The sequence below is a fragment of the Harpia harpyja genome, chromosome W (assembly GCF_026419915.1).
Source record: "Harpia harpyja isolate bHarHar1 chromosome W, bHarHar1 primary haplotype, whole genome shotgun sequence".
NCBI lineage: Eukaryota > Metazoa > Chordata > Aves > Accipitriformes > Accipitridae > Harpia > Harpia harpyja.
Genome location: NC_068968.1, coordinates 34,094,404 through 34,108,803, shown reverse-complemented (window position 1 = coordinate 34,108,803; position 14,400 = coordinate 34,094,404). Strand labels below are relative to the sequence as shown.

General features: G+C 40.5%; 1 long non-coding RNA gene across 1 annotated transcript; it reads left to right on the top strand.

Moving 5' to 3' along the window:
* Nucleotides 1-7,839: 7,839 nt before the first annotated feature.
* On the top strand, nucleotides 7,840-13,210 carry LOC128136259 (uncharacterized). The gene is made up of 3 exons (XR_008233302.1): nucleotides 7,840-7,990; nucleotides 8,286-8,330; nucleotides 13,033-13,210. It is a non-coding gene; the product is annotated as an uncharacterized LOC128136259 (long non-coding RNA).
* Nucleotides 13,211-14,400: the final 1,190 nt, after the last annotated feature.

Here is a 14,400-nt window from a genome sequence, read left to right as displayed (position 1 = left end):
CTGTACGGAAGCATAAGCAATCTTGTCCAGTCACGTCAGCCAGGGTCATCCAGATGTTTTCTTTGGCTTGCGGCAGTATCCGTGACTACATCCAACCGAGGACTGTGAGGAAGGTGGACCATCCATACATTCTTGTGCCGTCTTGCACCGCAAACTCAGCCCAGCAATCGGTAGGTGCCAGCTTTACGTGGGCGTCCCCACGTAGGCAACGATGGCCTTGCCATACACCAGCCCGATGGTCTTCGGAAAATCCCGGTATTTATACATCTGCAGAGGAACAGATTTCAGCACACGTGGCCAGCGGGTGCCAAAATCTGCCTCGGTTGCAACATGGGGAGCCTATGACACATGCGCTTGCTGGCCAGGCGCACTGCACGAGTCATAGCCATCCTGTCTATTGGTTCATGGGCTTTGTGATGCAGTTGCAATGCACAAAGAATCTTGACCCTTCACGTTGATCAAGGTAACCTACAAGATCTATGGACACAATTAATTAAACACAGTAAAAGCAACATTATACCTAATAAAATACACAAGAATAAAAGAAACCCCGATTTTTAACAAAGATACAAACCAACTCCTAAGTCCCCATCCCGCAGCTAAATGCTCTAAGCCGAAATGACAGCTTTCTTAATTGCGTTAAAGCTCTTGCAGCTCCTTCTTGCCTCTGCAGTTCTGTTATCTTGTTTATTAATTGCTCCACTGTCCAAGTTCCTCATGTCCTTTGTTTTTCTGGTGGTTCAAAGTCCGTTCATACTGCAGCTGTCACGTACTCTGGCCCACTCATGCTAACTGCGGCCTACTTCTGCTAACTCTAAATAATCAGGCTCAAAGAAATGTCCCCCATTTTCCATGAAATCTCCCACAATTCCCCCTTTTTGTTTTTTGGACAAGCCAGGCCTGACTTACTATCTTTTCTAAACCCTTTTTTATGCACGACACACATATACATGCTGCTAAAACAAATATCAATCCATAAACAATCAAACGAACTCCTTCCTTAAATAAGTTTCCCAGCCATCCACCAAGGCCCAAGCTGGCTAGCCACTCGTCAAATGGAGATGTTGACACTGTAATATGAGACATGCGTTGTTTCATCAGCGACAGTGCCTTGTGAATGGATTCAGAATGATCAGTCAAGTTCATACAACACATTCCTTCAAAATCTTCACAGCCATGTCCTTGGGCTAATAACAAAAAATCAATGGCAGCTCTATTTTGTAAAACAGCATGGCGCAAGCTACTCTGATCAGCTAATAATTGCGTGATTACATCAGCAGTTGTGTTAAAGTGCTTTTGCGTCCAACAAGCAAGCTTATTTAAATTGTTCAAAGCGTTCCCTGCTGCACCACCCGGGAGGAGGAGAGACAACACTACCCTTGCAGGTGTTCCCAAAAGTTCCACATTATCATTGCACTCGGGAGTCAACTGCGTTATTGCTCGCTTGCTCCGAGGGTGGTTTCTTGTAAGGTTCCTCCAAGTCCTAATGGTAGGTGCAAATAAGGTGAGCTTACCTAAATAGCACGGTCCTCCTATTACATTTTTTGGCAGGCCTTGCCAAGCTCGGTCGCCACAAATTAAAAACACTCCGGGGGTAAGGCTTTAGCAGTATTGTTTACCCATATAGATTGCTTACTGCCTTTTGTTTCTGCTCCTAAGACGCCAAGGCCTTGTTTTTGACTTTCGGTGCGGCTGGTACCACAAAAATCTCCTGCATTCATATAGCCATATATCGTAGAGCGGCTTGTTATGTTGGTCCACTGAGACCAACTCTGAGGTTTATACATGTTTGTGCCAGCAAATAACGAACTGCCAAATACAAAACAAGTTTGTGTTACATTTTTGGTAGAGTTGTCAATGGGCATTGAACCCAGCAGATCTAGCTCTTGCGGGTCCCAGGGCAACGAGATGTTTGCCATATTAATTAATTGCGCAGCACACCGTGCTACTGACTGACTTTTGCTACAGTTTCCAGTGCTATGACTCTTAAAATCCTCTGCATTAAATTGGGGTATTCCAATTAAAGAAGTGCGAAATGGATCTGCAGCTGATGCCATTGCCAAACAAAGAGTGCTGTCCCGTCTCATTTGCCCATGTGACCCACTTGTTTACCTGAGGGTTAATGCGATGTATGGCTATGACGCTCGTCACCCACTGTAGGAACAGACTTGTTATACACAAATGGTACCCTTTTGGGCTCAAACGATTGCCAATCTTTTGATTAGTGCTCATCTTAATATTACAAGGTATCTTTCTCTCAAACTTCACACACACTGTCTAAAAGGCCAGCAGGGCCGCTAATCTGCGGAGGCACAGATGTCTTCTTCGTTCTTGTCGGCTTCTCTCGGTTGTCGTGCAGCTCGGGTAAATTGCGCTGGTACCCACAATGGTCCTTCACCTGTTGTATGATGTATGACCACAGGCAGCTCCTCCCTGCCTTCCGTTAAGCACAGATAATTCAAAGTAAAAAGAGCCTTGTGTAGTCGCTGTACAGGGTCTAATTCCTCTGTAGCCTTTTGCTTGGCAAGATAGTCCTTTAGTACTCTGTGTGTTCTTTCAATAATAGCTTGACCAGTTGGAGAATGCGGGAGTCCAGTGCTGTGCTTTACCCCCCAAGTAGCCAAAAATCGAGAAACGCTCTGACTTGTGTAAGCTGGGCCATTGTCTGTCTTAATATGTTCTGGGACCCCCATAACAGCAAAACAAGCTGTGAGATGCTTCTTTACATGAAGAGCTCGCTCTCCAGGTAAAGCAGTGGCCCAAATGAATTTTGAAAATGTATCAACTGTAATATGCACATATTTCAGATGCCCAAATTCTGTTACATGGGTAACGTCCATCTGCCACAGTTCAAGGCCTCGCAAGCCTTTTGGATTGACTCCCAAACCGAGGCCTGGGCCATGACGGCTGCACTGGGGGCATGTTCGAACAATTCCTTGGGCCTCCGCATGTGTAAGTCTAAATTGTTTTCGCAACGCACGGGCATTCTGATGAAAGTTTGCATGACTATTCCATGCCTGTTCAAACTGATTCAAGGGAGGCACGTGTGTGATCCAACTGACTGCAGCATCTGCTCTGGCGTTTCCTTCCCCTAGGCCAACGTCCCACATATGACTTCTAATGTGGATGACACAATACTGATGTTGCCTTGTGTTAATGGCGCGCCGCAATTCTTGAAACAAACTTCCTAGCCGAGGGTTGGCAGTACGCTTCAGTAGGGCGTCCTCTATGCGGCGCACTACTCCGATGACATACAGCGAATCAGACACCACATTCAAAGGCTCATCAATCCATTTTAAGACGGTCCAACAGACCGCCTTGAGCTCTAAGGTCTGCAGGCTATCTTGCCCGTCTCCTTGCAGCACGTGCGTCTGCCATTTCCCATCCTCCTGCCACACACAAGCTGCTTTCCGTGATTTTTTCCCTGCATTCAATATATCATTCATATAGTGATAGATCAGAAATTGAGCAAATCTTTCTCTGATTGGTTTCAAAGCCCAAGCAACAAAATGTTGACACATGGTAGGAGAGTTTTTCATTCCCTGTGGTAAAACTGCCCATTGATACCGTCGTGCAGGCTCTGCCTTATTTATTGATGGTACTGTAAAAGCAAACTACTATTGATCTTCAGGATGTAACGGTATAGTAAAAAAAAAAAAACAATCTTTCAGAACTGGAGGTTTAGGATGAGTCAAACAACTAGTATTTCTTTTTACACCTTTTCTTTCATTAAACATGCTGGATGATTTACTAAAGTGATGTGCGGAAACAGACTCCACAATCAGTGAGATTGTAAAGTAGGTATGTTCATTCAGCGCTGGGCAGCACGGGGGGTAGTCCCACCAAAGTCGTGCGCACCCGACTCGGCAGTTTGTCTCAAGTTTATACAGTCAAGTGTTACATATTCACAATACGCCTATACATATGCATGACCTATCCCCGCTTCATATTAAAATTAGCTCCGAGAGGTCATTTCCATAGTCTCCTCTCAACTGCACTTGCGCAGTGCCTCTTTATGGTGGTCGCCTGGTGGTCGCAGAGATGAAGATAGATGACTCCGTCACCGCTAGTAACCTTTTTTCTTGCGCAGGCTCAGTGGTTTCTTGGTATTCACCCAAGCTGCAAGACCAGTCTTAGCTGGCTCTTGGGGCCTGCTCCTGCTTCTTATCAGGAACTGTCTCTACCTCATTGGCTGGTCCTTGGGACCAGCTCTTCTTATCAAAGACTGTCTCTGCCTCAGCTAATTTCAACAATGTAAGCGCTAAACATCATCTCTCATCCCCCTTTATTATGTCTACTGAGATTCTTTTGACTCCCCTTGTCTCAATACTGTCCAGATTTAATGATTGGTAGCTGGCTTCTGCACAGGGGAATGGGAAGAGGACCATTAGGGACCTGGGAGATGTTTAACTACAAATTAGTAGGAGCCTAGACAGTATTCTGGAAAAAATATCACCATTTTTATACACTTCCCTAAACATCTCATGTCAACCACTGCTGAAAATGGGATAGGGGCGGGTGTCTGAGCTGTAATGACTGCTCTTATATTCATTGTTTCTTGAAGTACATGCCTGTACAAAATTGACTGCAGGTTGGCCTGTGTGTAAAACTCTGGTGCTTCTTTGCTCCTCAGTCAAATCTGTGTCTTCTGCCAAATGTCTTCAGAAAAGTTCTCTGAGCTGCAGTATCATTTCTAATTGCCTCCTCCATGTGTCCCGATCCAATGTCGGGGAAGGTTTCGATATGATCCCAAGAGCGAGATTAAGACACAAATGAGGTCAAATGCCGTATACCCAAACGACCTTTTATTATCAAAAGCATCAAAAGTAGAAAATAGTAGCGATAGGATAGAATGGAAGAAAAAGGCAGAAATCAAGCAAGTAGTCGGGATAGAGTTGCAAGGATAGTCACCACCATGGATCCAGCGGTGTCCCGTTGGTCCTCAGTCTTCAATTCTTCGGTGGTGGGTGCACACCACAGCTTGTCTCCACGGTTTTTTATAGGGCATATTTCGATGATGTATGCACATATGTATTGTTCATGCACTGTTCACAGGCTGCAGGTTTCATCTATCACAGACCTTCCCATGATCAACACCAGAAACCAGTATCTTATCTCAAAGACTACAGTTTCCATGAGAATGGTAGCCTCCACATTCTTGCATGCTTCGTCGGCTTCAGCCCATTTCCTCTCCTGGATGCCTTAGTGGCCTAGTAATTGTCCTTATGGACGGAGGAATGTCCTGCTTAGACAGGCCATCTCAGAGACAAAGGGCTCGAGATAAACAGTTCACAATTCTTGAAATGAATGTCTTGAGATGACAGTCCAGTCTCTCACAACAAACAATCTTTGAGACAAACAGCTCGAGATAACAATTCAGTCTCTCACACCATGGCATGGGCTGTACATGTCCATCTCATCAGGCATCTGTTGTCTTTCAAGAGGCCGCAACACCATCATAAACCTCTAACATTCCTGTCTTTTAATTATGGAATGCATAAGCATCTCCTGCAGTGCATGCACCTCCTCCTCAGAGCTCTTCAGGTCAGGAGTACTGAGATGCCGGCAGCCTGGCTTGTTTGAAATAACAGCAGGCTGGTGTGATTATCCAAAGGCAGCACATTTATAGATGTCCATTTGTTGCTGTGGTGGTGCAGCCCCCCAGGCCACTCTGACATCTCAGGATAAGCTATGAATGCTTTGGAAAACTCCCATTGTGCTGTTATCTTGGTTGCAAGTGCAGAGACTTATCGGTGCCAGGCACCCCCTGGCCACACCTGGGGCATCTGCTGCCTGAATTGTGTATCAGAATGACTCAGCACGAATTGTGGCCAGAATGTCAAATAATGACCAAAGCCAGTCATTGCGAGACCCGATAAATAGCGATCCAAGGAGAGACCTTTTGAGCTCTCCAGGACTGCAGCGGGCTGTGTGACCCAGTATCAACCCCTGAGCTGGGACGCCTCTCAGGGTAGATTTCACGAGGATTGAAAGATCGTCAACGATTTTGCGAGGACTTAAAGGCCTGATTTTACGAGGTTTACTGACTGTGCATTGATGAATGCCGGCACATAAAAGTGAGTAATTCATGAAACTCACGAGAGGTAAATTTTAATCATAGGTTAACCTCTGTGTGTGTGTGGGTTGTATCTGTGCATGTGCATTTGCAGTTTGGTTCAGAACTATTTTGTCTGTCTGTGTGGTTCAGAACTGTTTTATCTGTCTGTGTGTGTGTGTGTGTGTGATTTGATTTAACCTCCATCTGTGTGCAACCCTGCTGTAAATTTCAGGTGATCCTTGATATTGGGAAGGACAGAGTATGCTTAAAGGGTGTTTTTAGTGGTCTCATCCCTACAGACCAGAAGCAGGTACGTTCAGCAGTAGATGCAGTCTGTAAGGGGGTTTTAGAGGTAGGTTTATGAGTACCACTTGGCAGCAGTGTGGCTCAGAGGTGAAAAAACTCATTAGGCACTCTAGGGAGATAGCTCTGAAAAGGAGAGGAAACCACCTCATGGATATGGATAGATGTACGTATGAGTAGCCTCTAGTTCCTGCTTGTTTGCTTTATTTGCAAAGGTTGAGTGCTGAGAATCATTATTCTTAGTTTTCCTCTGCAATGAAGTACCTATAGTTTTTAGTAAACTTTACAGTTTTTTACTTGATATGAAACTAGTGAGCAAGGGTAGTAATAAGGTGATTGCACAGCAATCAGGAGAAGAGCTTGTATCTCTGCTGGAAAGATCTGAACTGTAGGCATTTGTCAATATCAGCCACAAGTGTGAGAGACTGAATTGTTATCTCGAGCTATTTGTCTCAAAGATTGTTAGGTGTGAGAGACTTGGACTATCATCTCAAGCCATTCATCTCAAGGATTCTTTGCTGTGATGAGCCACTTATCCCAGAGATGGCTTGTTTAAGCAGGGCACTCCTCTGTCCAAAAGGATCAGGCCACAGAGGCATCCAGGGGAAGAGACAGGCCAGAGCAAACTGGTGTCCATAATGGTTTCCTTAGTTTCCTAAAACAAAACATTACAAATCAACAAATCTTTGTCAAAGTTTCTGTGGTTAACTGATTTTAGCCAATACTTGAATTCTTATAGTCACACATAGTACATTTTCTAAAGTTCCTAAGTTCCTATGACTACATTTCAAACTTAACACTCCCATACCTATGCTTCACAATTTTCTACTTCTTCATCAAACCAAACTCTTTTATGTGATTAAATTTTTATTTCTTTACCAGAATATTTGCAACATTTCCCCCCTTTGAAAGTTTTGAAAATCATTTCAATACTTTCATCTTTTCTGTTTGAGGCTGCTAATTTTTAGTAGTCTCACTTGAACAGGGATTATGTCACAGTTTGTTTAAAACAGCCAAAAGTGACACAGATTATAACAATGATAATAACTATCAAAATTATATTTTATAAAAGCTCAGTCAACCATCCAGTCAGAGAAAATCTAAATTTTTAAAATATTTTGTTTAGTTAAAAACTTTCTATGTTTGATCTTAATTCTCTACTGTTTTGAGCTACATGTTTTATTCTGTCTATCTGGTGATTTAGATCATCTGTCACATTTGGTATGTAGATATAACATAAATAATTTAAAAGTCTAATGTATCTACATACTCCATGTTTTTTAATAATAATAATAAGTCTAAAGTTAATCAATTTTGCAATGTCATTTTACTAATAGCTTATATTTATACATTGAGTTTACTTAACCCACTTTAAATAACATTAGCTAATGTTTCTACTTGGAATGAAAGATTGTGAAGAGTCATCTTATTTTGAAGAGTTGTTATCTGTGGTAAAAATATAGATTTTAATACCCATCTTATTTTAGTTCTAATACTTGGCAATTGCCAGGTATCATCTTTTCGATTTACCCAATTCTACCATCGAGGCCACAAGGGAGATTTCTTCCAGAGAGAGGATAGAGTTATTAAGTCTAAAGTCCATTATTTGTTTTTGTCCTTCATAAAAAGGTGAGTGGATCATATATCATCACTATTCACCCAAACAGTTAACTTTAAACTTTTCACCTGTCCTTTAATACAGTCAATTCCAAGTTAAATTTTTCCATTATTAAAAGGGGGCCAAATATAATTTAAAATATTATTATAATTTCTACAAATACATCCCCATCTTAGAGCTTTAGCTACTAGATAAAGTCTTTGGATTTTTGGGTTACAGAGGATTTACAAGTTTAAACTTTCATACAGTTCTATTTAGGATGTGTGATTTTTTTCTGTTTGTTTAAATCAATCTAAATTTCCATAGATGGTCCTGACTCTGGGTGGATCTAACAAGGATCCTGGAACTCCAGTAAATTCTAAACATCATTTTATATTTTAAATATGATCCCAAGTTCCTTTTTACACTTGTCTCTATGGTTTTGGCAATTGGCAGCCCCAAGGGATATTTGTACAAGTCTCTCCCGAAGGGCGATAAATTAATTCTTTTGTCCATGAGGTGGATGGTTTGGTAATGTTATAATTCAAAATGCTAGAATTCCTTCTTTCAAATTTAAAAAAAAATTTGCCTTTTAAATCCATCCAATTTAATTTGCTAAAATGATTCTCATTGTTCTACATCTTTTCTCAAGTTTTGGTTAAATTCAATGTCAATATTCTCCATGGAACTAGATTTTCATCTGACTTTGGAATCGGAAGACAGGCAGTTATTGAGGTTAAATTTTGTGTCTTTACAAAACTTTAAATCAATTATAAAACTAGATTTTTTTTTTCTTAATCAAAATTACAAAAACGGTTAATATCAAAATTAATAGCTCTAACAATAATAGTTTCATTTTGTTTATCTTATGTTTAGAACCCCTCAAAAAAAAATACTTAAACCCTATAACACACAAAAAGATTACTGCCCTTAACAATATTCCTCATAGCAGCCCCAATATTATAAACTTTACACAATTGTTTTCCCAAATAGATAACATCGAACTTATTTATAGATTTTCAATTTCAAAGGGCCAGTTTCTTTAGACTTCCAGTTCCTGTTGGTGCTTTCTTTATTCTTTAATAATGAAGCCAAGGTTCTTTTCCCAGACCTTTACTGCTGTAAGTGTTGTTAAAATGACTTGATACGGTTCTTTCCACTTCTCAGTGATTTTATATATATTCAATCTCCTGGTCAGAAGGGATGCGCTGCTATGTCCAATTCTAAGGGCCCAGCTGTGGAGACATACTGACAAAATTCTTAAAAAGAATTTATTAAAAAAAATCATAACACCTTTTAAAAACATATCTCCAAAGGCACTCAAAATACTCAAAACATAAGACTCTTGATATGGTCTTTCATATAACATTTCATAATGACTTAAATATTTCTTCTCTTCTGGCTATAGTCTGATTCTTAATAGAGCCATGGGTAATGCTTTAATCCATGTGAGTGAGGTTTTCTGGCAAATTTTGCTCAACTGTTGCTTGAGGGTATAGTTCATTCTTTTTTTTTTTTTTTCACTTGTTTGTGGTCTATATGGGGTGTGATAGTCTCAATCTATAGGTAATACTTTGCTCAACTTGTCTCATAATCTTTGCTATAAAATGAGGGCCATTGTCAGATGACATTCTTACAGGCATCCCAAATTTTAGTATTATCTCTTTGAGCAAGACTTTAACTACTTCTCTTGCTTTGTTGGTGCGACAAGGGAAAGCCTCAGGCCACCCAATAAAAAAAAATCAACTAAAACTAGGATATATCCTTCTTTTCAAGGCAATTCTATAAAATCAATTTGCTAATATTCTCCTAAAAAAATTTCCTTATTTAATAATTCCAAAGATAATCTTAATACTGATTTGGGAAAAATTTTATATATAAATTTCACATCTGCTTATAATTGTTTAAACAATCTTTGTCATATTTTACTTTCTGTTCCCCAATATACTTTGTTATGTTCAGCTCGGGCAATTTCTCTCATCATTGCGGGTGGGACTATTATTCGACCTATCGGTGTTACGGCCTATCCTGTTTCATTTTGTTAGCCTGTAATTTAATAATTAATTCTTCATCTTTTTCATTATAATTTGGAGTTTCTTTAGACGATTTTACACTTTTCTCTGAAACTAGTGTTAGGATGCCTTTTTCTGCAGCCTCTTTAGCAGCTTTATTAGCCAATCGGTTGCCTCTTTCAGGAACAGTCTTACTTAACTGTTAAAGAATTTAAGAACGTGGGTTTCTCTAGGTTTGCTTTATTAACAACTCAGAGTTGGGCCACCACCGCAGTGAATGGCGCACTTCCAAAAGTTTCCAAATCTTATATACCCTTTTGCCACCCATTGTCCCAATCTGAAGTCTCTGTAATTTTCCAGTCAATTCTCTGTTTTCATATCGTTATCATCCATCATCTTATTTCATCTATTCTCCATTCTCATGTCTCAGTTCTTCTGGGATTGGTGGTCACAGGCAGAAAGTCTTCGGTCTCCATCATCACTTATCTTCTTACATTTCAAAGGTATCTATGGGTCTCCAAGAAAACTACTCAGGTTATTTTATTAATTTATCTTATTCTAAAGTTAATCACTTACTCTCATGTCTTGGGTCTAAGATGTATGATCCTTTCTCTGTTGATTCAGCTTGACTGGATTTTAAGCCAGCCATGAAGAGGGAGTCTCATAGAACAATTCTGCAGCTCCTAGATATTGTTTTATATGCACCTGCATTCTATTAATCTTCTCTAAACCAATTTCTAATCATTAGTTATATGTCTAATATGAATAGTCTTATGCAATAAAGCAAACAGTCTTAAAACAATGAGGCTTAAGGCCTAGTTCCTTTTACATTAACTGATGTGTTTTACAGTACATTATCGTGACTGTTATTGGGTTTTGGATGGTTTCTAACAATTTCAATATTTGTTCTGCATGCTGAATGGTGGTTCCTTGTGCAGATAACAGTCCTCTTCCTCTCCATATTGCTCCATGTGTATGTATTACTCCAAAAGCACTTCGAGTCTGTCCAAATGTTGACTTGTTTTTCTTGACTTAGTTTCAGTGCTCGAGCAAGAGCTATCAATTCAGTCTTTTGGGCAGATATATTCGAAGGCAAAGCTCGTGATTCAATTACCTCCTCAGTAGTAGTTATTGCATATCTTGATAAACGCTTTCCTTCATGGATGAAACTGCTTCCATTGGTATATAGTTCCCAATCTGTTTCTTTCAGTGGCGCATCTCAGAGATCCAGTTGGCTGGAGTAAACTCCTTCGATTGTCTGCAAGCAGTCATGTTTCAGTTCTCCTTCAACTTGATCAATTGTTGAAAACACAGCAGGGTTAACAATGGTAGTAGTTTTTAAGTAAACATCATCTTGTTCCAGCAACACCACTTGGTATTTCAGCATTCTACTAGGGGATAACCAATGCCCCCTTTCTGTTTTAACACAATAGTTATCATATCGGGAACATACACAGTAATCCTTTGCCCTCAGGTGAACTTACGAGCTTCCTGGATCATTAGCACAGTTGCAGCGACGGCTCTCAGACAACTAGGCCATCCCAGACTCACATTGTCTAATTGCTTCGAGAAGTAGGCTACAGCTCACCAACTTGGCCCTAAATATTGGGCCAGGACACCCAGAGGTATACCTCTTCTTTCACGAGTAAAAGGTTCAAATACCTTTGTGAGATCTGGCAGGCCTAGGGCTGGTGCCCCTGTTACAGCCTGTTTCAATTCTTTGAAAGTAGCTTTCTTGGCATCAGTCCAATCCATTGTTTGAGGTTTTGAGCTGCTCGTATAAAAGTCAGACCAGCAAGCCACAATTTATTATTTACAGGTGACACCACTCAACCATTCCCAGAAATGCTCATAATTAATTTTTTGAGTCTTAGGTTCGGGGAGATGTAATTCTCACTGTAATTCTTTGTCCTAGGGTTAACTTACGAGCTTCTTGGATCAATAGCGCAGTTGCAGCGACGGCTCTCAGACAGCCAAGCCATCCCAGACTCACATTGTCTAATTGCTTCGAGAAGTAGGCCACAGCTCGCCGACTTGGTCCCAGATATTGGACCAGGACACCCAGAGCTATACCTTTTCTTTCATGAGTAAAGAGTTCAGATGTCTTTGTGAGATCTGGCAGGCCTAGGGCTGGCGCCTCCATTAGAGCCTGTTTTAGTTCTTTGAAAGCAGCTTTCCTGGCATCAATCCAATCTATAAATCCATTGTTTGAGGTTTTGAGCTGCTCCTATAAAGGTTGGACCAGCAAGCCATAATTTGCAATCCACAGGCGACACCACCCAACCATTCCCAGAAATGCTCGCAATTCTTTTAGAGTCTTAGGTTCAGGGAGACGACAAATTGCCTCCTTTCTCTCAGTTCCTAAATGTCACTGTCCTTTCAGGATTTCAAAACCCAAATAAGTTACTTCTTTCTGGGTTATTTGGGCTTTTTCTTTTGACACTCGATATCCACTGATTCCCCAAAAGTTCAAAAGGCTAATAGTTAACCTTGTGCATTGTTCTTCTGTCTCAGCTGCAATTAACAGATCATCCACCTATTGCAACGAGATTCCTTGATTATTTTCTTTCTTCCAAATCTCTAATTCTCGTGCCAATTGATTTCCAAAAATGGTAGGGCTGTTCTTAAAGCCTTGAGGCAAGACTGTCCATGTATATTGTGTTTTTCTCCCAGTCTCAGGATTTTCCCATTCAAAAGCAAAAAGTTCTTGACTATTGGGATCCAAGGGAATACAGAAAAAGGCATCTTTTAAGTCTAACACTGTGAACCATTCTTGTTTCTCTGTTAGGGTTGTTAACAAAGTATAAGGATTTGCTACTACCGGATGAATATCTTGTACTATTTGATTTATCGCTCTGAGGTCTTGAACCAGCCTGTAATCTTTTCCATTAGCCTTTTTAACAGGCAAGATTGGGGTGTTATATTTGGATTCACATTCTATTAACAATTTGTACTTTAGAAATTTTTGTATTATCAGTACTAACCCTTTCCGACTTTCCAGTTTTAGGGGTATTGTTTAATTCTTAACGGGTCTGATCCTGGCTTTAAATCAATTCTCACAGGTTCTGCTTTTTGGATTTACCAGGAACTTCCCAGTCCAGACGATTGGAATTACAGCATTATTTACTTTGACTGGTATGATCTTCTGCTTTCAGTAACCATCCTGTAACAACAAAGCCACTGCTTCGATATGTTTAGTTTCTGGAATTAAAATTTTAATCTCTCTATTTTAAAATTTAATTTCTGCCTCTAAATTCTCAAATAAATCTCTCCTTAGCAGGAGTTTAAGAGAATTTGGCAAATACAGAAACTGATGAGTGACCCATTGCTTTCCTAATTTCATTGTTAAAGATTTAAAGAAGGGTCTAGTTTCTCATTCACTTGTTGCACCAACACCACCAATTTCTTCAGAACTTAACTCTCCCTCTAAGGTATTTAAAACTGAAAAGGTGACTCTAGTGTCAATTCAAATTCAATTTTCTGTTCTCCCAGTTTAGCTGCAACCAGAGGTTCTGCTGGGAGACTCCCCTCCGGTCCTCGTCAGATACTTTCACTTAAAAGAAACAAATCTACATATGGCACTTCACTCCATTTACTCTCTCTCCTACAAAACAACATTAATTGCAATATAGTATTATAACTCAAAGTTCCATTTGTTTACCAGTTTTCCTGCAATTCACCCCAATGTGCCAATAAACATCCCAACAGTGATGGTTTTGGTATCTTTTCATCAGCAGCTATATTTCCTACACTCTTATTCTTAAACAATTTTGCTGATGCCATTATACTTATATACATTTAAATATCAAATACCAAATACCAAACAAATGCAAATGACAATTGTCCCAAATACACAAATGTCCAACCCAGCAATAGCTTTCGCTTATGACTTACGGGCAGACGCCTAGGCTTCCAAAGCAGACGGGTACCCTCTGAGCCCCAACCCTCCGAAGCTTTCGCCGCGCCTTACGGGCAGGCTATCCAAACAAATTCCAAAGAAGAAGTGCCTTACCTTTTTTCCAGGGAACGTTGCAAGGAGCTTTGTGAGTCAAGTACATTTCAAACTTAACACTCCCATACCTATGCTTCACAATTTTCTACTTCTTAATCAAACCAAACTCTTTTATGTGATTAAATTTTTTTCTTTACCAGAATATTTGCAACACCAGGAAGGAATCTCGTGGGTATGCCATACTCCGTATTATCCACAGGCAAACGGAATTGTGGAAAGAACGAATGGCCTACTGAAACGCTTCCTCAAGCCGCATAAGCCTGGATGGGCCAAACGGCTACGGGATGCGGTGACTAGTGTTAACAGTCGTTGGGGAGTGAATGGGTGCCCGAAAATTACAGCATTTTGCCCAAAGGTCCCAACCATTATGCCAGCCCCAGATGGCCTGGATCATGCCAGAAATCCATCACATTTTCCG